Source organism: Agelaius phoeniceus, chromosome 4, assembly GCF_051311805.1.
Source record: "Agelaius phoeniceus isolate bAgePho1 chromosome 4, bAgePho1.hap1, whole genome shotgun sequence".
NCBI classification, from domain to species: Eukaryota; Metazoa; Chordata; class Aves; order Passeriformes; family Icteridae; genus Agelaius; species Agelaius phoeniceus.
The window spans coordinates 751,206-772,915 of NC_135268.1; the positions used below are offsets into that span (position 1 = coordinate 751,206).

The following is a 21,710-nucleotide window of genomic DNA, read 5'->3' on the forward strand; positions in this document are numbered from 1 at the left end:
TGTTCTGCATAGGGGCATTTATCTCAGATTAGTGTTTGACAAACACAGCCAGCACTCTTCCACAAAAGCAAGGATTGCTTTGCAGACTCTGTCTATTTGCTATGAATATGTATGAATTAGTAGTATGAATTAGTAGTAATTTGGTAAGATTAAAAACAGGAAGAGAGACCTCAACTCGAATTCCTTTCCAGAGGTTGGGTGTTGCACACAGAGGAACTCCAAAAGATGTAGCTAGTACAAGACTGAAAATGTTATTTGAATTGATCTTTCCCATGGAAAGGAGAAGGAAAGGAAATAAGTCCATAAATCTGAGGGAGCAGGAACCAAATCTTCTCTGAGGAAGTTCTGAAGTAAATCATGTTTGACACTCTAAGGTATCTTTACAAAATAAGGTAGAAGTGAGTGCAGTGGTTTTGATGGTACTGACATGCAGGTATAGTAGGAGAGGAGATACACTGCACCAGTAGGACACCAAAGAAATGAAGGCAAGGAATCTATTTGAGGCACTCTACCTAGAGCAGGTGATGAATAAGAGACCCCTTAGAGGACGCTGCCTGTCTCTGTCATGGAAGGGCGGCCGAGCCTCCCTGCGAGGGGCCTGGCGCGGGTTGTTCCTGGCTGGGGGAGCCCGAGGCGAGCCCTGGTGCCGGAGGAAGCGCTGTGCGCGGTGCTGTAGGTGGCACCCTTCCCTTTGCGATGCTGCTGAACCCGTGCCAGAGGCAGGGGGAGCTGGGGGCACTCGGAGCGGGGTGCGGGGAGCCGGGGCCCGGCCGGTTCCGGCCGCACAGCCCTGTCGGGGCTGCTTCCCCCGGCTGCAAGGCCCGTCCCGTCCCGGGAAGCGCCGGGGCTGCCTCCGTGTCCCCAGCGGAGCTTTTGCAGCTGTGCTGCGCCATCCGCGGGGCCCCTGCGGGCCGTGCCCGCTGCCCTCGCAGCGCATCCCCGCGAGTCTGTGCCGCAGGAAACGCTGCGCTGGCACCGGCAGTCTCACAGGATGCTGCTAGTAAAGAGATACCATTACCTTTGTTGGTTGGAACATTTGGTTTGGCTGACGTGTTAAAAGGCGGTCATTAAATCGCAGCGTTGCTTCTCTTAAAGTAATTCTGCCATGAATGCCGAAGGTTATTCTAAATGCGTGCTTGAACTAGATCAGGACTGAGGGTCCTCAGCCCTGTTTGTGTTCCTGTAAGTACAGCCCAAAAAAGACTGAGTTTTTATTTACCTTGTGGTTTGGGAGCTGAGAGTCAGGGCTCTGGGGCCGGAGCTACAGTGGGGTTACTGTGCCAGCTGAGCCGGGGGAACCCTGCATGGCAAATGCAAGAAATGTGCTGTGAATGAAGCTTTCATTTCCTGGTGCCACTGCTGTGGCCAAAAGCAGTCAACTAAAAATATGTCTCTAAAACGGGCAGTCATCTGACCTTTTATTTGCTGTTGTGGTTTGGACATGGGTGGATGAAACATTTTAATAAATTACTGTATCTTTTTGTCTGCGTACATTTATCACATTTCACTGATTCAAGAGGTATTTATTAGGTGCCTAATAAATTGGAGCTTTGGTGTGCTGACTGATGTGCATGAAGGTGCTTGGGGAAGAAGGAAGGATTGGGACAAGGAGTAGGAAGCAGAAAGCCAAGGTTTTGATTTATTAGGGATGGGACCTAATCCTCCAGCACCAAATTCTGCGCCAGAAGGTGTTGTGTTTGTACCTACTGCAGGGTGAGAGTGCGGGCACTCACTGTCCAGCATTTGCCATGCTTCAAAATAAGTTCTGCTGCTCTGTGTCATGGCTGGATTCTGTCTGTCCTCTCAGTGCCCTGGAAGCCAGGGAAGTCCTGTCCCTGTGTAATCATGTCACCCTGATCTCCATCCCAATTATGGCTGTGGCCACACACAAAGGAACAGCATTTTGGCTTTTTCTGCCAGAGTGGAGGGAATGCAGCGATCCTTTAGGGACAGTGCTCAGAAAGGGTGAAATCCTGAAGCATTGCCCTGCAGTTGTGCTTTAAAAATGACAAACTGAGAGCTGGTCTGTTATAGAGGGTGCAGAGGCGGAGCTGCTGCTCTGCTGTCTCAGACACGGAGCTCCCTCTCCCTTCAGTCATCTCAAGAGCCATGCTGCTTCCTGAGGCTCCTGCTGCTGCATGGGGCTTGCTCATTTGGATGGGAAGAAGTTTGCCAGGAAGGGGAGGGGAAAAGAGGGCAGCTAATATCCTCTCTTCACCTCCAGTGCAAAACCAAAAGGACCTGAAGTGATGCTCTACAAATAGAAGAGCAATTTTCCCTTATCCCTCTTAGTGGTTGGTACATTCCCCTGCTTCTGATTAGTCCTTCAGCACTGTGAAGAGCCAGTTTGCTCACACTGCTGCATTTTCCTATCAGGCACAGACATGCTTTTCACTCTTTCCCTTCCAAACCCACTTAAGGTTTCTTTTGGGGTTTGTTTTCCTTTTTTTTTTTTTTTTTTGCAAAGCAGCCATGAGAGAGGAATAAAATAATTTCGAGGAGCATTATATGGTGAGGATTTTGACAATGAGTGGAAGATTGTAATTACTCTCTTCCATTAGGCTCAGTGGCTCTGGGCAGATAAGCTGTATTGAAACGTGTGACCAGGGCATGGGATCATGGATTGTCTTTGCCTGTTGTCATGGTGACAGTGATGCAGGTGGCCTGTAACTGCCTGCCTGTCAGATCTTATACATCAAACTGCTGCTAAGTGAAAATATGGTACAGGCATGGGGGGGAAAATTGCCAGCAGTGCTTACAGGATCAGGTGGAGGAGAACGAGATGGGTTTAAAGGCAGCTTTTTGTGAAAGCTGTGGATGGCTCAGGGATGCTTCTTCACCTTGTTTATGCCTTCATATGAGCAAAAGCAGTTTTAAAGGGGGTAAATAGATGCAAATATACATCATTATTATGTCTTTGCTGCTTTCTCACAGTCAAAATGTTGGTGGTGTTAGGCTGAGCTGGAAAAGAAACGGAAAGAATGGCAAATACTTTTAGGTGGGAGCTAGAGTGGGCTCTAGAAGCCAATGATAACAGAGGACAAGATGATCAATGATTCACTACTGTACCTCAGAGCTGCTAACAGAAAGTTGTCCAGATTTAGACATGTTTAAAAAACTTCATTTGTGAAATAGCACCTCAAAGTCAGGGCATCTTATAGAAAATGTTTGTTAGATTTGCTGTAAAGTAATTTCTTTTCCAGAGCTGTTCTCTCTCATGGGTTTGAGGCCTACATTCTGTGACATTTCAAATGGATTCTGACCCTCATCCCCTCCCCTTTCCAGCTGATGGTGCCTTTCAAACCACTGAGATTTACAGTGGTTTCTGACACTGAAATTCATCTGTGTCATTTTGGCAAGTCCCCCTTGCCTTGTACTGGCTATTGAACTGCCTTCCCTCTCTAATCTCTCTTTTCTTTGCAAAGACAAGAGTGAAAGTGATAGTGCAAAAATGAACTTCTATTCTTATCAAATGTTGAGTATTTGCTTCCTGCAGTACTTTTTCTACTTCTGGAAGAGCCTATGGGAGACTTGCTTACCTCTTGCCGACTTTAATTGCACCTTTATGCCAAATTTTGTGGCTAAAATTTATGAGTAGAAAAAATGTGGCTAAAATTGTGAATAGAAAAAAATGAAATGAATACAATTATTTCTTTAGTTTCCTGGCTTAGTGCTTTCTAACCTGCTATTCAGCTTCTCTGCACTCTGGAACCCAGTAGCACATGTTTCGGTTTTGTGTATTTCAGGGTTTGTAGGTGACACAAATATTTTATTGCTAGTAGGAGGAACTTTTGTTTTCATCAGTTCCCTATGGAACATTTAGCTAGAGTCAAATAGTTACTTATGGATCTGTCAAGGATACTATTGATGTAGGGAGTTATTGAATATTTATAATGAATTAGCAAAATTAACACCTTTATTCAATGTGTGTAATTAACACCTTTATACAGTCTGGTGAAGACACATTGTATAAAGGGCAGTTTTGATCTGGGTGAGAGTGGAGGACTTTGTGGATTCGTTCTATTTTGTGTCTCTGGGGTTTTTTGCCTATTTTTGACCAAGCTTTGATCTAGGTTAGGTCTTTATCCCTGTTCCAAACATTGCAGTGTTTTAGACAAAAAGTGAAGGATGGAGTGAGAAAGGTCCTGCAGTTAAATGGTTGGTCCTGGCCAAGCCATCTGTCCTTCCTTCTCTTAAATGGCCAGTACATTTACAAGAATTCTGGGAGATGTGCCTACTTTGTCAGTCTATGGATGGAAGGCATTAGGTGAGTTAGATGCTAGGCACAAAGGCAAGGTGAGAGTAAAAAAGCTCGGTGTAGTAGTGAGGGAATAGTGTCAGATGGTTGGAACACACCAAGCTGAGCGCTGAGGTTTCCGTGTCAAGGTTTGCTGTTGGTGAGCAGTGCAGCACAGGGAAGGAAATGAGCACTTCCTATGCCTTAAACTGTAAAGACTAATTATGAGTGTTAGTACAACTTTGTGACTCTTGCCTCAGAAGCTTTGTGAAATTGCATCTTCACTGCTGGCTGCTGAAGTATGTGAAGTCTGAAAGCACGTAGGTATGCTCTATACCAGATACCCAATGCCAGGTAATGGTCCTCAAGCAACTCCATAGGCATCCCAGCAATCCATGACAATTGCCTTCAGGGGCTGTTCACTGACAGAACACAATCTTGGCTGAGATTTTGATTTCATTTGGGGTTGCCTCTAAAAGTACTGTGGTGTCTTCAGCTTCATCCAGACCCCAAATGCATTAGACTAGCTTACATCAAGATTTGCATCTCTAATATAGCTTTGAGATCATCAAGAGCCAGAAAAGGCCCAGATGTGTGTATATAAAGGTTCTCTAGCTTAAGATGAAAAAACCATGTTTAAGATGATGCCTTAATTCATGTGCTTGAGGTGCTTCATTGTTTTTATAATCATAGGTTGCTGGTACCAAATTAGCATTTTGTAATAGTTTTAGCATTAGTATTCAGGACGGGTCTGGGTAGGAGGAGGCTGGGGTTTTTTCCCAGTGTATTTTTGTTGTTGTTCTTTTTCTCTTGAAGCTGGAACACAGAGGAGGTTTGATGTTTACAGCAGCCATACACAATTTCAAAGAGCAAAAATAGGTACAGGAGTGTCGCTGCTCTGACCATTTCCTGACTAACAAGTCGGTCTGACTGGTGAACCAGGCTCTTGTTTCTGCTGGTGTGCATTGCACCATGCAGTTGGGATGTGGATTTGGAGCTAACCAGGGAGGCTGGAGGCTGGGAGGTGTTATTACCTCATTAGCTGTTGCTCAGGGTTAGCTGTAAGGTTTTGACCATCTGTACACACACACAGGGGAGGAGGGAAATGGACAATACAGATTACACATTTCAAGCCAGTATGGATCCTGATTAAGTTTGCAGCTCAGCACAGCAGGACAGAGCTCTCTGGTTCTGTCTCATTTTGACAGCTCAGAATAGTTGCTCAGCTCCTGCTTGCTATAAACCCATGCCTTTTAGCAGGTATTTTTACTAGGCTGCTGAAATAATGCTTACTGCTTTTTTGGGTGAGTGATGTTTTTCCCAGTTTTTCTGAAAAAATTGGGACTTGGGACTTTTGAACAGTTTAATCATACCCTAGGTGAAAAATAACTAAATAAGAATCATGTTATTCCATCCTCAGGGTTTTTAAAGTACAACGCTATGCCTAAATAATTAATAAGAAACCACTTTAATCCTGGCACAAACAGGCTGTAGTGGCGTTGTGGTTGTCGCAGCTACCACGGTGCATGTTGTTTTACATGATTAACCAAAATAATATGGCAGGAGCCATACGGTGGCGTATCCTGAGTTTCGTACCGTGCCGTTTGCTAACGCACAGGAAATATGTTTCTGCAAAACCTAGTTCGCTGCCAGCCCTTGGAGTTAGAGCAGGTTATTTGTTGGGCGAGCTGAAGGATGCTGCGTGCCGGGGCGTTTCCCATTTCAGCTCCTCCTGCTCCTGCAGGAAAGGGAGCAGCGAAAGGCGAGGGCTGGAAGGTGCCTCCGAGAATCCACAAAGCGGGGCGGGGGAGTTTCCTGTTGGAACAACAAAGCCAACAACCATCAGGATGCTTGTCTGCCACAGAGGAGTGTCTCTGTTTGGGTGTGAGCTGTGTTTCAAGAATCGTTTATTTTGGATCTCTGAGGGTTTCTTTTCCCCTCTCTGGTAAAAGGCTCCCCCCTTTCCTCCCTCCCCCTCCTTCCTGTCCCCCCTTCCCAACGCGTCTCTCGGTGGGCAGGCTTTATGGAGTGAAATCCTATGTCTAAGAACAATGGCATCTGCAAGAGTCACTTGCACAGCTTCAGTGCTGCTCACAGCGATGGCTCTTGCTGCACTAACAAATAAATGCAGCAATGCACTTCTTTTAACGGGGTGAGTAGGAGGAAGTTTCGGCTCTCAAGCTGTGCCAGGGGAGAGAGTCAAGTGGCACATCTGTCCCCACTGGATATCATCCTTAGGTTGTGAGCTGCCTGGGATGGAGGCACAGCCTTTTGTGTCCCCACTGGATATCATCCTTAGTTTGTGAGCTGCCTGGGATGGAGGCACAGCCTTTTGTGTCCTCTCTGGATATCATCCTTAGTTTGTGAGCTGCCTGGGATGGAGGCACAGCCTTTTGTGTCCCCTCTGGATATCATCCTTAGTTTGTGAGCTGTTGGGATGGAGGCACAGCCTTTTGTGTCCCTGGCCATGTCCCTTGCCTGGACTGGAAATTAGTGCAGACCAGGGCATGTTTGGAGGTGAGGCTACACAAAGGCCTCTCTGGGCACTCCTGAGTTGCAGATGGGGGCGAGGAGCAGGGATTTCATTCCCCAGGGTGCATTTTCAGCTCTCAGATTTCCTATGTTACAGTGCTGGAGCTCACACCATTTCCTGCCTTGAACTCGGCGCCTGCCACATCCATTTGCAGCCGCTTAGCGTGAGCCTTAGCCCTGAGCCACGTGCCACTTGAACCGAGTGGCTGTGCCTGGTGCCAGGAGCCTCAAATCCACTCAGGGTTAGTGTGCTTTCCTGCACACTTAGCCCAGCCTCGTTTAGCTTGCTTACCAAGAGATAAGGCAGCGCAGGCCAAGAGATAAGACAGTGCTATGGCTGTAGTGGCATGGGAAATAGCTCTCTGGATCCCTCTGCTCACCAGATCCCTGCTCTCTTGCACAAAACTGTAAGGAAGGGCTGGGTTTATGCATGGTGAGCCCTCCACACATGGCAGATGGGCAGAGCTTCCTCCTTTAAAAATTGCTTCTGGTGCTGGTCTGTCTGTTCCTAGAGTTTGCTTTTTATTTAATTTTTCTTTTGTAATATTGCTGCTCTCTAGGAGCCTAACAGTCTCCCTCTCCTGTGTCAGCCTTTGTCTCCTTTGTTCTGCCTGTGATGCCAACACTGACATGCTCTCAGTTGGAGTGCAGCTGTGGCACAAAACAAAGGGGGCCAGAGCTTGTGCTCTCACATGAGCATCGTTTGGCTGATCAACATGTGCCTGGAACAGACAGAAAAAAGCCAAAACTTTTCACGTGTTAGCAAGAAGCCGTAGCTGTGGTGATTAATAGTGTCTTTAGGATGGGTGAAAATTGCAGTGAAGATGGAATATTGCATAGTCCATTTTCAGGACTGACAGGCATTCTGTGTCGCAGAGTTTCAACTCTCTTTGGAAGCACATCCCAAAGCTTGGGCTGTATCAGGCTGTGCCTGTCACACCAGCTTGATGGGTACTCCAGGTGCCCTTAGATTGCTAGATGTGCTGCTGAGAGCAACTCTTCCTCTCTGTCTGCCTGGAAATGCCCGTGCACAGTAGAGACAATAATCAATATGCTGAACAAGAAAACATGCCTGCCTTCAGGGGCCGGGGTAAAGAGCTCCAGCAGCAGGGGGTTTTTTGATTCCTTCTAGCAGTAATGGAAGACTCACAGAATCAATTGGATTGGAAAAGACCTCTGAGATGATAGTGTCCAACCTAAGACGTACCACCACCTTGTCCACTAGGCCATGGTGCTGACTGCCAGGTCCAGTCCTTGCTTAAACACCTCCAGGGACAGTGGTTCCAGTGCCTCCCTGGGCAGTGCATTCCAATGCTCACCCTTTGTGTGAGGAAATTGTTTGTAACATGCAGCCTAAACCCCCCTGGGGCAGCTTAAGGCTGTGTCCTCTCATCCTGTTGCTAAAGCAAAGATAGGTAAAGAAGCCTCTGCCCAAGGAGCAGAGGAGGTGGTGTTGATAGTGGTGATTTATGAAGCTTTTGTGCAGCTATTTTTGATGGAGGTCAGCACATGTGAAGGGACTGGTATGTGCTCCCATGGGTTAGTCCTGGAAGTGGTCAAATCCATTAAACCTTTCTGCAGTGTCCCTGTTGCTGAGGCTCTTTACTTTCTTGTGTCCCAGAGTCCCAAGAGCTCAGCCAAAGCCCACAGCTCTCTTTGGTCAGGTGCTGTGCTGACAGAAGGTTGTGTGCCAGGTATAAGAGCAGATCCCAAATGGACAGCAGGCAGAAAGCAAAATGGCTGTGACTGGATGTTAACTAACATGATGATAGCAGTGGTCTCTCACTAGATTGTCCATCCCAGCATTGGAGGAATTGGGCAGTTATGAGAGTTGATGGGGAGCATGAAGAAATTTGTTTGACAGTTTAACTAATAGAGAGGGGTTGGTGTGTGCCATGGGCTGATCAGTGGTGGAAGTCGAAATGTGATTGGGAAGAGACAAAGAGAGGCCATGAGGAACCTTGAATGTGAAGAGAAGCAGCTTCCTGGGGAAGTGAATGTCATCTGTGAGGCAGTGAAACATCAGTCCAGAACCTAACACAGCCCCTTTGCAGTGCACTAAGGATGGGGGTGGTGGTGATGCCTGTTCGTCAAGGCAGGACAAAGGAGTGCTGCTCGTGGTTGCCTCTCCCCACTTCTAAAGTGGAGGATGTTTTTTTCCATCTGTATAGCTTCTTTTAAGTTCTGAAGTACCCTTCTGGCAACTTCTGGAAGCCAACCTTCAGACATGCACGTTTAAAAATTACTGAATGAAATCTAGTTGTATATCAGTGCTGGAGTTGTTCTTCTGTAATAAAAGCAAGTGGGATAGTGTGTATGGTTGATTTGGAAGTTCTTATGAACTTCTGTTTGCTAGGAAAAAATAATTTTCCTGAGTACCTTTTGGAAAGGGAAGAAGAGGATAAGCAGGAGCATTCTCTAATTAGTTGTAGATTTGGGAGAAACAAGAGCTTTAAAGAGGTGTATGTGGTGCTATTACTACTTCACAGATTTGGTAGCCAAGTACTGTACCAACTGGCAAAAAAATTGCCTTTTTCATCCTTTTCCATGGTTTGACTTTACATCCTTAATTTTCTTTTATTAGAGTTTACAGTGTACAGTGGAGAACTTCTTTGCTGATGGGATTTGGAGTTATGAAGGCATCTCTCATTCATTTATTAGTATTCTTTAACTATTGAGACAGAAGAAGTGTTTTATGTCCTCTATGTAGTAAGTACTGCTTGAACTGAGCACCTTTGCAGTGAGGGACCAGAACTTGCCCAGGCTTGATGGGGATGCCTTTTTATGCAAGTTAGTTACCATGTGCAGTGCATTCCTCTATCCTTCCTGGAAATGAGCTGGGGGGCTTTGGATTCTTGGGTGCTCTTGACCCCCTTCCCATCTTCCTCCCCCACCACTGTCACAATCCAGTCATTACAGTTCTTAGAAATGCCTCTGCCCAAATTAAGGTGCAAATGAGACCATATGCCAGTGACAACAGCATGGGTTTAATTCAAAATTTAATATGAGAGGATGAGAGAGGCTAAGGAGAGAAAAAGGAAGAGAAAGAAATAGGAGAAAGAGGTGGAGGGGACAGAAAGAGAGTGACATGGAATAAGGAAAATATCACCATCCATGGATCCTGACAATGCTCCCTTGATCTTGTCCAGCTGGGCTTCTTGGTGGTGAAGGTCCCCCCAAAAGCACAGAATCTGATGGGTTAATATCTGCTCAGGCCAGGCAGGAAAACTCAGGCACCTCCCTGGGGGGAGTTTGCCCTTGTCCCTTACACAGCCTCTGGGTTTGTGGCATCCCTGCAGTCAGGGCTGTGTCTGTGAGGCCTCGGGGGAGTGCTCTGGGGAGCCTTTGATGGGTTAACCCATCCCCTGTCCTGTGAGTGTCCCATGGATGTGGCCGTGGGATTGGGGGTTTCACAGCTGGGCTGAGCTGTGTGAGGGAGGATGGGTGCTCACTGCCTCTGACCAGAGGTTACACCTGGCATCTCCTCCCCTCCTCGTTTTGGGGGCAGTAAGCCTGGCTTCTGTGGGTTGTGCTCTCTCACACCCTGCATTTAGCCAGGGAACAATCTCTGTGTTTGGTTCTCTTGTGGGCACACTGCTCTCCTTCAGCTTTGTTTGTGAATCCCTAGAGCTGAGGTGATGAAACAAGAGTGTGCTCTTTATCTTATCCTGGCAGCTTAACTCACAGACCAAAGCTCTTCAGGGAGGCTTCTGTGCTTGTAGCTTCTTGATGCAGTTTTTGCCATAATGGGTGAAACTTGATAACAATGTTTGAGGCATGAACCATTTCAGTCCCTGACATACGCTCCATGTCCTTTTCTCAACCTCATTCCTGCCCTTGTGCAGCGCTGTGTTGTGCTTATCTCCAGGAGCTAGAACAAGGATGCTTCTCCTGCAAAAGGGCTGCCCTGCCTCTGCATGGGCCCATTCTGCAGCCTCATCTTGTTCTCTTTCGTGGTGTGTCATTAGCAACAAGCCTTGGTCAGCTCTGCCACCATCCAGCTGTTGGTATTTGAGACTTAGACATGAGCCCCTTGTCTTCTGGGATTCTACACCACACCGTGGCACAAACGTCCATACGGACTTGGTGAACCATTCCTTGAAAAGGGAGAAGATGAGCAAGCTGATAGAATGCATTTCCCCTTCTATCTCAACTCTTTGGGGGTAATCTCTCTATAATCCTTCACAACTTGATGTAAAATGCAATTATCAAAAGGAAAGGCAGAAAGGTTACTACTAAAAGAACAATCACAGGATGCAACACCTTGTTACAAACTCCTGGTGCTGCTGGCAGCCATCCAAATAACATGTCCCACCAATGTTGCTCCCATCTTTTTTCACCCATTCCATCACCTGGATTTCTTTTACATCATGAGGAGCAGTAATCAGTCTTGTGTCCATGTTCTTGTGCTTGCTTCAGTAGCAGCTTTATCAAGCTGAGATTTATTCCAACAGGGCTAGGGTGTAGGCCTTACATCAGTGTTAAATCATAACAGTTGATAGGATATAACAGAAGCTCAATAACTAAAATCAGATCCCATAATTTCAACCCAGTTACAGACAAAATGTGAGTGATTACTTGTGTCTACAACAGGGTTGTCTACAAGAATAAAATCCCAAGGGGCTCTTTTGCAGACACATCCATTCCATTGGGCCCTTACTCTCTGCTCCAGGGAATAGAGTACAGCTCTGTTGGGGTTTAATCTTGACACAAGGATTGGGTATGCAGTATGTAAAAAGCACTGCATATTGTTAAAACAAAAATGTTGGCTTTACTCTTGGTGGAGTTGTAAGTGAAATGAATTAGTGACCACCAAGGGTGGAATTCCCTCTTAAATATGGTCGCATTGTCCCAGGCTACATTTTGAATTTCAGTGGGTAAATGACTTTGATCTCCTTTCTTTTAAATGCCACAGCAAATTGGCCCCACAGCTGAGAAATGTGTGGTGCAGAATGTACTGTTTTTACCATAAATAAAGAACAGAATCTCCACTCTGTGGGTTCTGCCTGTTGATGTGTGAACGAAATTTGGTTCCTGCTGGCAGTCATGGCTCCTGCAAGAAGGATAAGCAGTCCTTCCATAGTTAACTTGATCTTCAGTGGGGGTATGCTGACAGGATTCCTGGTGTTGTTCCTGGGATTAGAAAATAATATAAGTCCTGCTGGGATTTGTGCGTGGCTCAAGTTGTGGCTCAAGCGTTTAGTGGCTGAAGTTGTTCAGCAGCTCAAGCTGGTGACAACATTCTTTTTCTCCACTCAGAGTATCTGTCTCTTTGAGTGTAGTTGAGTTGAGTTGTAAAGATCTCTTTGGTCTGTCAGGGCCAGTTTGGCCTTGACATTGCTCAGGTGGGATCTCAACTTGTACTTCTTGAAGTGGTTGCTGTACAGCTGTTGCTGCTTCCCCCACCTTTTTGGGAGGGTCTCCTGTGGTTCAAGTTGCCTCCTCAAATGGGATGCTCTCTGAATTTGAGTTACTATTAGAAATGTTATTATTTGTTGACAAGAACCTAGGAATCTGAATGTATGCACTGCAATAGGATTCCCCTTGCTGGATATCCGTTCTCATCTGGCTTGTGGCCATCATGCTCTTGGCAAATCAGCCACCTGAATCAAACAAAATGGAGGGGAGAGGGGAAAGGGTCATTTTTTGTGTGATTATTTTTTTCCCCTCTCTACCCTGGGTTGGGGTCTGGTAGGCTCAGGCTTTTGGAGATAAAGCATCATCTTTGCCCTGCTCAGTGTCGTCAGGATCAGCCCATACATTTCCATGCCATGCAACTCTGCTGTGTTTTTTCTGGAACTCTGGTATCTATGTGTACAGCACTGTTGGGGTAGCAGTTTGCTGACCCTGCCCATTGTCTGTGGTTTCAGTTTTAATTAGGGGTCCTAATGTGACTTGCTCATCATCAGATGACAATGCAAGTGTTACGTCTTGCTTTGTCAGAAAAACAGGCCTGTCTGTACTGTCTTCCAACTTCTCCACTGTTTACAAAAAAATCAGTGATATGAGATGGTGTTGCTGCAAATGGTCCAAATTCTGAATCCTGCAATCCTCCTGTAATAGTCCCAAAGCTCCACCTGAAGCTTCCTAGTATGCTCACAACTCAGTAAAAAGCAACATTTTTCTCCCAAAGCCTGTTTTCTCTCTTGTCATTTAACTGGTCCTGCCGTCTTGTCACCAGATGCTGCAGACATCCAGTCATTTTTCCCCTCTACTCCTTTGTTGGTATACCTTTCCTTTTGGGCAGCACTAAGAGCCGCTCCCAAAACTGCACATCCAATTGCTTGACCTTTCCTCTTTTTTACCTTTTGTCCTCTTAACACCACGTTTATGCATTTAACCACCATGTCAGGACTACACCAGTTTTCATTAGGCTATGCTGTGCCCAGGGGAATTGGGAAGGCATTACAGTCTCAGCTTTTCCAGAACCAGGGAGCAGTCAAGCACTGACATTTCTAGGACAGTTGCAGCTGCTTGGATCCCTCCTGGCTGCTAACAACAGCAGCACTTCCAGCATGCCCTGGCCAGAACTCAGGGGTAGAGTGATGGTATCCCAAACAAATTCTCTCAACCACAGCATCCTGCCTGTGACACCAAAAATGGCATGTCGCACCTTTAAGGGGAGCGAGCACACAAGATGCATAAATGCTCATGATTGGAAGGAAGAACAGAAGCCAGGGGATCCACAGAAACTCAAGAGTTTTATTAGTAAATTACACTCTTGGCATGGAAATTGTTGCATTTATCCCTACCCTACTATAGAAACATACAGCAGATATCAACATGCAGGGATCAGATGAAAAGGAGAGCAAGAAAGAGGGCAAAAGAGATCACCAGTCCTGATTGCAAAGCCAAGCACCCAAACTTCATTTAAGTTCTGAGATCAGTGGGTGCTGTTGGCCTCTGGAAATCTGTCTGAAGGCTTGTTGTCAAGATGTAAATTATAGCCAGGTTACTTCTGCCTGCTGTAGCAATTAAAGGTTGCTGTTAATTAAACTGACTGACCATTAGGAGAGAACCTGAATTTTATACGCTCTCAGCTGTTTGGGATGATATATGCATGTGCATGCACAAGAGAGCTGTGCCGCTGATGAAACACTAAATCTCAGTCCCAAAAAAGAAATTTTTTTGTCCTCTGTGGGTTAAAGAACAAATGCAGCTCTTGGTTGCAGTTCTGCCTGTGCTTTCCTTATTGAGACCCTCTGGATGACTGTATGCACTATTAATCTTAGAGCTGTTTTTTCATACTCTTGGACTCATTGTATTTGCCTGGGGACGTGGGGCAGGCAGAGAAGAAGCTGGTGTACTCTGTGCCCTGTTTCAAAGTGGTCCAGGATTTCAGTGCAGTTTTTCTTGCCTCTTGTAGTTTAACCCTTCAAACAATTACTGCCACTCAGCCCAAGGTTCTAGTCCATCACAGCTGGGAGGACCCAATGTACAGTCCCAACCCAATCAGTCAACCTATTGTTGTCTCTTGTTGATTCTCTCTGGTGTTCAGATAGCGTAATCCTGTCAAAATTCAGTATGAAAGGGTACTGGGCATGTGAGGGTGCTGGTGATGATCACTGAAACAGTGAGCTAGACAAGACCTAAATTGATTTGTCCTGGGGTGATGTTAGGATACTTGATTCCCCTGTGGTCTGCTTTATGCCCAAAAATGGGTCCTGTAACTTGAAGTTAGGCCCAGGGGAAGCTGGGCAAATACTTTTGGCAGTCTGTGTAGTTTTTCCCAAGACTGTGGCTGCTTCTTCTTCTGGAGCTGTTCAGCTTTGCTCCAGTCCAAGCTCCAGAGCATCACCAGGAGCCCCATGCTGCAGCCCAGCAGGGAAGCCCTGGGATGCCAGATCCCAGCTCTGGACCTTGGGAGGAGCCCAGCAGGACTCTAAAATCCACCAGCTTTCTCTGCAGCAGGAAGGTTCAAATATTATACACAAGTGGTTTTTTCTTTTGTTCTTCCCTGTATACTGCATGCACTCTACTTGTTAAATAAATAGGGTTTTTTACTTTCTTCTGAGGAATTCTTTTTGTATTAGTGGGGAAGTAACAAAACCTGCCTTTTTTAGAGGAGATGTTCAGGAGATTTCAGGACATTTCCTCCTGACTTGTCTCAAACTGAGACACCCTTCTAGAAAATTACATGTGGAGAGTGCTTACATACCTGCTGGTACACAGGGTGCAGATAATGTGTGTTCTTGAGGAAGCAGCATCTCTGTGGAGGATGGGAGCAGGTACATCGTTCAGTTTGTGTGACAGGGACACAGAAATGAGGCACCTGCAGCAGCAGGTTTTAGTCAAAGCTCCATAAAATCGTGACCAAGGCTTCCACAAATAGGCACCAATTCAGCTGCTCTGCTGAGCCCTCCACGGCCAAGAGCCTTTCAAGGCAGGGTTAACAGAATGAACTTGAGGTGGGGCATTTGGGAAGTCATCTCTCCTTAGTTTCAACACTAAGGAGCCACCCTCAGTCTTTAGCTACTGTTCTTGCTGTGTCACTTGAAGAAGCAGTAACAGCCAGTGAATTCATTCCAGAGGATTCCAGCAGACCATTCTTCCCCAGCTGTCATTCAGCTTGTCAGAAGAAATTCCCTCTGTGGAACTTCTTCCCAACCTAACATATTCAATGCCTGGATCACTGTTCCACTTTGAAAAGTGCAGGAAAAATGCCTACCTTGTAAATGCAGGTTTTGAGTTGGCAGAGCCAGATTGGTAAGCCGAGTAACACAAGGCTGTTATATTTTGTAGCAGGAAAAAACCATGAATAATATAGAATTAGAGGAACCCATGAGGCCAGTCAAGCCAGTATGAACTGAAACAGAAGGATTTGCCCTGTCTGTGCAGAATGCCTGAGTCAGTAGTTGTGTGGACTGTAGGGTGGGAATTTTTGTTCTGGGGACCCTGTTTCAAACCCTTCTTTGCTATCTGGCTTAGTTTTTGTTCCTGGTGATTAAATAGAAGGTTTTCAAATTACCATTGTGTTGTGACTCAGTGCAGGGAGAGGGAGAAGCCTTATTTCCCATACTAAATTCTTCTGGCTTGGAGACAAAAGAGAAAAGAGCAGGTTTTCTGGCTCAGGTTAGCAGATAGAGAGCCAGTAACTGATCAGCTTATTAATACAGAGGATTTCAAATACCCAGCCAAAAAAGCCCAATTAGAAACAATTAGAAAGAAACAAAAAAAAAGGGCAAATTACTCTTCTGTTGGCCTTCAATTAACCATAGTCTAGTCTCTGCCTACTTTTTAGAAGCTGCTTTAGCTTATTGGTTTAAACATCCTTTATTTTTTTTTTCCAGTGAGAGGTCATGATGGCAGGGGGAAATAGGCTCTGTGTGAGCTTTAGGTGCAGGTGCTTTTTTAAATTTGAAGTAGCAAACCAGGTGTCCCAGCAAACACTGGTCTTCCAATCCTTTTCTGGTGGCTAGCTAAGAAGAAAAGGCAAGCAGTGTGTTTTGTTTTGGTTTGACTTCATCTCTGGTTTTTCTTGGTTAGTATGGAGCCAAAATGCTTCTCAGATATGCTAAGGATGGTTCATAGCCTCTGATGGCAGCTCATCAGTGACAAACAACCGTTCCCTGCCACACTCCTAAGTAGGAGGTGACATTTGTTCCACACTTGCGGGCTGTTTGTATCCCACTCTGTTTGGGCAATGGGTGGACAGTCTGAGTGGCCCACAGAATTTTTTCAAAACTCGTTCTTTTATGGAAAAACCCATGGAAATGCATCCTGACAGTAAATAAAACTGATGGTTCTGTACCCCTGATTCTTTTTGACTGCAGATATCAGAAGAAATAGTATTTTCAGTGGCAGAGGCTGTGTTGAATTAGATCTAGCTGGAGCAGCTCTTCCCTCTCAGAGGTCTCTGCTGCCCCTCATGTGGTGATGAGATGTCACAGAGCAGGCTGACAAATGCAGGCACCACAGCCTTTTCTGTCAGCAAGGAAGAGTGATCCCTGAGCTCCAAATACTATTAAGCAAATGGATTGTTTAAAGAGCGGATACGCCTCTAAAACTGGTGGTAAATTTTTGTTGTGATACTTGGCAAATAGGCAGGCTTCAATCTTCAATGAAGGGAATCCATTAAGTAATGATGAACTTTGATGTTTTATTGTCTTAGCTGCACTGTTTAGGAAGCAAAGCAGTAAGTGAGCAGCTGTAGGTGCTCTGTTTTCATCTCACCTCCACAGAGCAGCAGTTGTCCTCTGGAATTCCAGCTTTCCCACAGTCCTCCCGGGCCCTCTGGCATCCCCTCCCAGCTCTGGGCAGTCAGGTGATGGCACACCACCACTATGTGTTGTGACCATTCCCTAGTGAGAAGCTGAGAATCCTTGTTTTATCCGTGTTCCTCCTGGATCAATCCAGTGTCGTCCACCTGTGTCTGCACAGGTGTAAACACCCAGCACTGTGGGCCCCAAGGTGCAGCTCCTGGGTGTAGGTGCTACAGGAGTACAAATGCTGGTGCTCTGTGCTCACACTGTGGTGAGACCTCGCATGGAGTACTGGGGTCAGTTTATGGGACCTTAGCACCAGAGAAATGGGGCTCCTGAAGGGCTGTGGAGGTGATTATGGGGCTGGAGCATTCCTCTTCTGGAGGAAAGGCTGAGGGAACTGGGCCAGTTTAACCTGGACAAGACTGAGGAAGGGATCTTAGCAATGTCTATAAATATCTGAAGAGGGGATGTGTCAAGAGGATGGACCAGGCCCTTCTTGGTGGTGCTGGGCAGTAGCATGAGAGGCAAGAGAGCAGTAAAAGAAGGTGGGAAAAAAAAAAAAAAAAAAACAAACAAAAAACCCAGCAAGTTCCACCTGAACATGAGGAGAGGTTCTTTACCGTGTATGTGACCAAGCTCTGGAACAGACTGCCAGAGAGGTTATGGAATCTCCTTCACAGGAGATACTAAAGATTCATTTGGACACTACCCTGAGTTAATGCGTTTTTGGGGAGCCTGCTCAAGCAGGGAGGTTGGACTAGACCTCCAGTGGTCCTCTCCAACTTTACCATTCTGTGTGAAGAACTAAAGAATAGTCATACTAAAGCACACCAACTCTGCTTGCTGTGCAGCTTTGGAGTGCAAGTGGATTTGGATTAGAAAATGCAGCTGGGGATGATGGAATATCAGGAGATGCATCAGAAAACGTGTACCATTGGTATCCAGTGTGTGTCCTTCATGCCTGAGCTCCTCCTGAAAAACTCCTCTGTGGCCTCCTGCAGGCTCTCAGCTGGGCTTGGGATGTCCTTCCCATCCCTGGCCGTGGTGGTTCCCTGAGTGAACGGAGAGGGGGAGTTCTGGGAATCCACAAAATCAGAGGGGTTTGGGAAAGCTGCAAAAGGCAGGCCCCAGAGGTGGCGGAACTGGGATTAGAGCTAAGCAACAGCCATGAGATTGATCAGCAGAAAAATTACTTAAACTGTAGAAAAGCAAGGACAAATACAACAATGGTCTGTGTATTAACACTTGTCTAGAATAACTCTCTAAGCTACAGAAAAGTTTATCTAGCAAGATATTAGGAAGTGTTAAGCTTAATAATGGAGCTCTGTGTGTTGTGTTTTAAGGCTTACAAGCAGGTATTGTATTTGAAATAAGCAAGCATTGTTTATCCAAAGGTACCTGTGCTTATAGTGGTTGGATAGAACTACTGTCAATGTGTTTTCCTTTGTGGGGTTGGTCAAAAAACTTATAAAGTGAGTTATGACATGAAGCTCTGTGTCTGCTGCCTGGGATGTGAGCTGCTGGCATCTTCCCGTTGTCATAGCCGTGTAATGAGAGTGACGCTGGAAAATCTAACAGCTCAAGGCAGTTCCAAAGCAGCCCTGTCCCGTTTGTGCTTTGTGCACAGCCCCCGGCTGGTGACAGACCCGGTGTCCCCAGGGACACGGCGTGGCATCAGCGGCCCGAGCAATGGCTTGGCCTTGCTGAGTGTCACCAAGGCTGGTGCCTGTGCCCTGGCTGCCGGTGGCACACGCTGAAACACTCATGACAGCAGTAATTGGCCAGGGATAAACCCGGCTGGGAGGGTGCTGGCTGCAGGGAGGGAAGTGCTTCAGTGACAATCATTGTTCTGCATCCCCAGCAGCAGCAGCCGCCTTTGGTCAGTGCTTTAGAGGAGATGTAACACGTTAATTGGAATGCTTCTCTGTTAACACGTCTCACTCAGTTTCTTGTCTGATGCTGCTCTAGTGGGGAGGCGGGGGAAGGCTCCTCTGTGTTGAGGTGGCTGCTTATTGTTAAATCCTAGTGAAATGTGTCTCGTTTGTCGTGTCGTCTCCCAAGATTGACTAGCTGCTTTTTTTTTTTAAGGTAGAAGCTGCAAGGAGAGGAGTAATACAAGCTAGATGTAATATTAGCTGTGAGTTGGAAATAGGATTTAGTATTCCTGATAAACTTAGAAATTAAAAATGTACATTTCACACCGACCAGCTTAGGGGACTACGCACTTCCTACACATCTGAAGAAAATACTGGTAGCAATAACGTTAATGGATGGATAATATACACATTTTATTATACTGAATAGATATTTTTCATTCTATACAAAACTTATCCTTAATTTTAAAATTATTTTTTACAGCTTGAAAGTCTACACTAGCCGTAGTTTGCAAGACTCTGACTGGGCTTCCTTGTTGTTGGTGGAAAACACAACTTTCCACCCTGACTTGCAGTATTAGTCGGTGAAAGTAGTTAATTCAAGAACATTTGTAAGGGACAGCTGGAACTTCCTTCTTCTACATTTTAAAGACTGAGAAGAAGGGAGTCCAAAGAGTCAGCTCTTGATGCTGTGACAGCACAGACTGGCCTGGCATGACTGAGGCACAGTGAATGAATATTGTAATGCTGACAATGAATATTGTAATGCTGACAGGTAACAAACTCCAGAGAAAACACAGGTTGCTTTTGCCCATGGAAAGGTAATGCATTACATAAAAGATTCCAGGAGCTCCTTTGCAGACTGTTTCAGCTTGAAGGCCCATAAAGTAGAGAAATGGCAGGAATAAAAATTCCAGGATAGATTGTAAAAATCCAGGATAGATGCCTACTTACTGCAGCAGTAAGTAGTGTGCTGTCAGTCTCTGGATCAAAGCAGTGACAGCAAGTGCAGCAGCTCAAGAAGAGTTTAAAGACCTGGAAAAAACAGCCAGAAGGGCAGTAATGGCTCCATCTGCCCACTAATGTAAACAGGTTGTAAATGACAGAGGACCTAGCTTGTAGGAGTGGGTAAGGACAAACAATGTTTTCAAATGGGGTTGGTTTTAGTTTTCTAAAATATTCAAGAGGAAAGCTGTTTTCTTTCTAGGAGTAAATATATCTGGCCCCTTTTAGCAGCTTGTTTTATGTCTTCCAGTAGTTATCCTCCTAAAAGAATGTGTTTGCACTGTGTTCTGAAATGCTCTCTCATCTTTTAAGTTACTGGACTGGGCAGGTCATTGTTGGGTGGGAGACACTAATATGCCTAATTGTAGAGGGAGAGGAAAAGGTGTTAATTTTCCTGAAAAGTATGACTCCTGCATAGTGTGACACTGAGGGACCTACAGCTTAAATGCCTTGACTCCATGCACAGGTATTGTTAGCTGCATGATGAAGTGTCGAGGGAAAAGATAGCTTACATGAAATGTCTGCTTTTAAGCAAGGTACAGGATGGAGCAGAACAGGACTGCTCTTCGTGCTCCTGATCTGGGGCTGATCTGCAGCTTGGAGAAACTTCAGCAGCGTTACTTACACACCCTAGTGGTCTGTCACATGAGTAGAGGTGACTTACATTAGGGTAACTGTGGAGATAGCACCCTGAGCTACCTGCTGACTTGCACTGTCTAGGTGGCAGAGCTCTCCTGGTAGCTTTTGAATCCATGGTTTGCAGCCTGATCTCTTAGGAACGCTGAATCTGGTGTCTGCCAACCTACAAATGGGGAGGTTGTTACAAGCCAGGATTGGCTATAAGACACACAGCTGTCCATGGGACAAATGATTTGGTCAGATGTCCCAAGTAAACCCAAAGTGTATGTCACCCTTGAGCCAGCAATGACACAAGAACAGACAGGAGACCCGAGTGCAAGAGCAGAAAAAGAGGCTTTTACTACGAAGGATTCTTTGGTTTATACAGACTGATAGCTTACATTCCAGTTGATTGGCTAGGTAATAAAAAACATCTTCTCACACTGTTTTTGAAAAGAACAGGAAAACAAAGTGGAGGAACACCACCTGCAGATTGTTTTTGTTAACAAGTTATCACATGGCCACAACTCCCTAGAGTTCTCACAAGGCGCTGTGAGCAGGGATTGCTGTTTCTCTCTCTGACCAGGCTGGCATCCACAAGTGTATGCCCTGGGATCCTGTGCATTGCCCATGGCAGCTCTGCAGCCCTTTCTGACAGGGGCCACTGAAATGTACTTCTGGGGATGCTTGTTTTATGCTGCTGGCTAACACGATCCCAGCTGTGCCCAGGTGGCCAAGAAGGCCAGTGGCATCCTGGCCTGGATCAGCAATAGTGTGGCCAGCAGGAGCAGGGCAGGGATTGTCCCTTTGCACTGGTGAGGCCACACCTCGAGTGCTGTGTCCAGTTCGGGCCCCTCACTGCAAGAAAGACACTGAGGTGCTGGAGGGTGTCCAGAGAAGGGCAGTGGAGCTGGAGAGAGGTCTGGAACTCAAGTCCTGTGATGAGCAGCTGAGGGAGCTGGGGGTGTTTAGTCTGGAGAAAAGGAGGCTCAGGGAAAGACCTTACCATGCTCAACAACTCCCTGAAAGGAGGCTGGAGCCAGGTGAGGGGTGGCTTCTTCTCCCAGGTAACACATGAAAGGATCATGAGAAATGGCCTCAAGTTGTGCCAGGAGCGGTTTAGGTTGAATGTAGGAACAATTTCTTCACAGAAGAAGTTGTAAAGCGTTGGATCAGGCTGCCCAGAGAGGCGGTGGAATCACCATCTCTGGAAGTTTTCAAGAAATGTTTAGATATGGC

At 46.1% G+C, this 21,710-nt stretch overlaps 1 protein-coding gene across 3 annotated transcripts in view; it reads left to right on the forward strand.

Annotated features, from left to right (window-relative positions):
* Window positions 1-21,710, forward strand: part of MAML3 (mastermind like transcriptional coactivator 3) — a 228,879-nt gene that overhangs the window by 24,786 nt on the left and 182,383 nt on the right. The window contains exon 1 of one of the 3 annotated variants that reach the window (XM_077176689.1): window positions 1,048-1,182. The exons of the other annotated variants lie outside the window; for them this stretch is intronic. The gene's annotated coding sequence lies outside the window, so the exon portion shown is untranslated. Of the gene's footprint in view, window positions 1-1,047; window positions 1,183-21,710 lie in introns of those variants that run through there. 3 annotated transcript variants of the gene reach the window in all.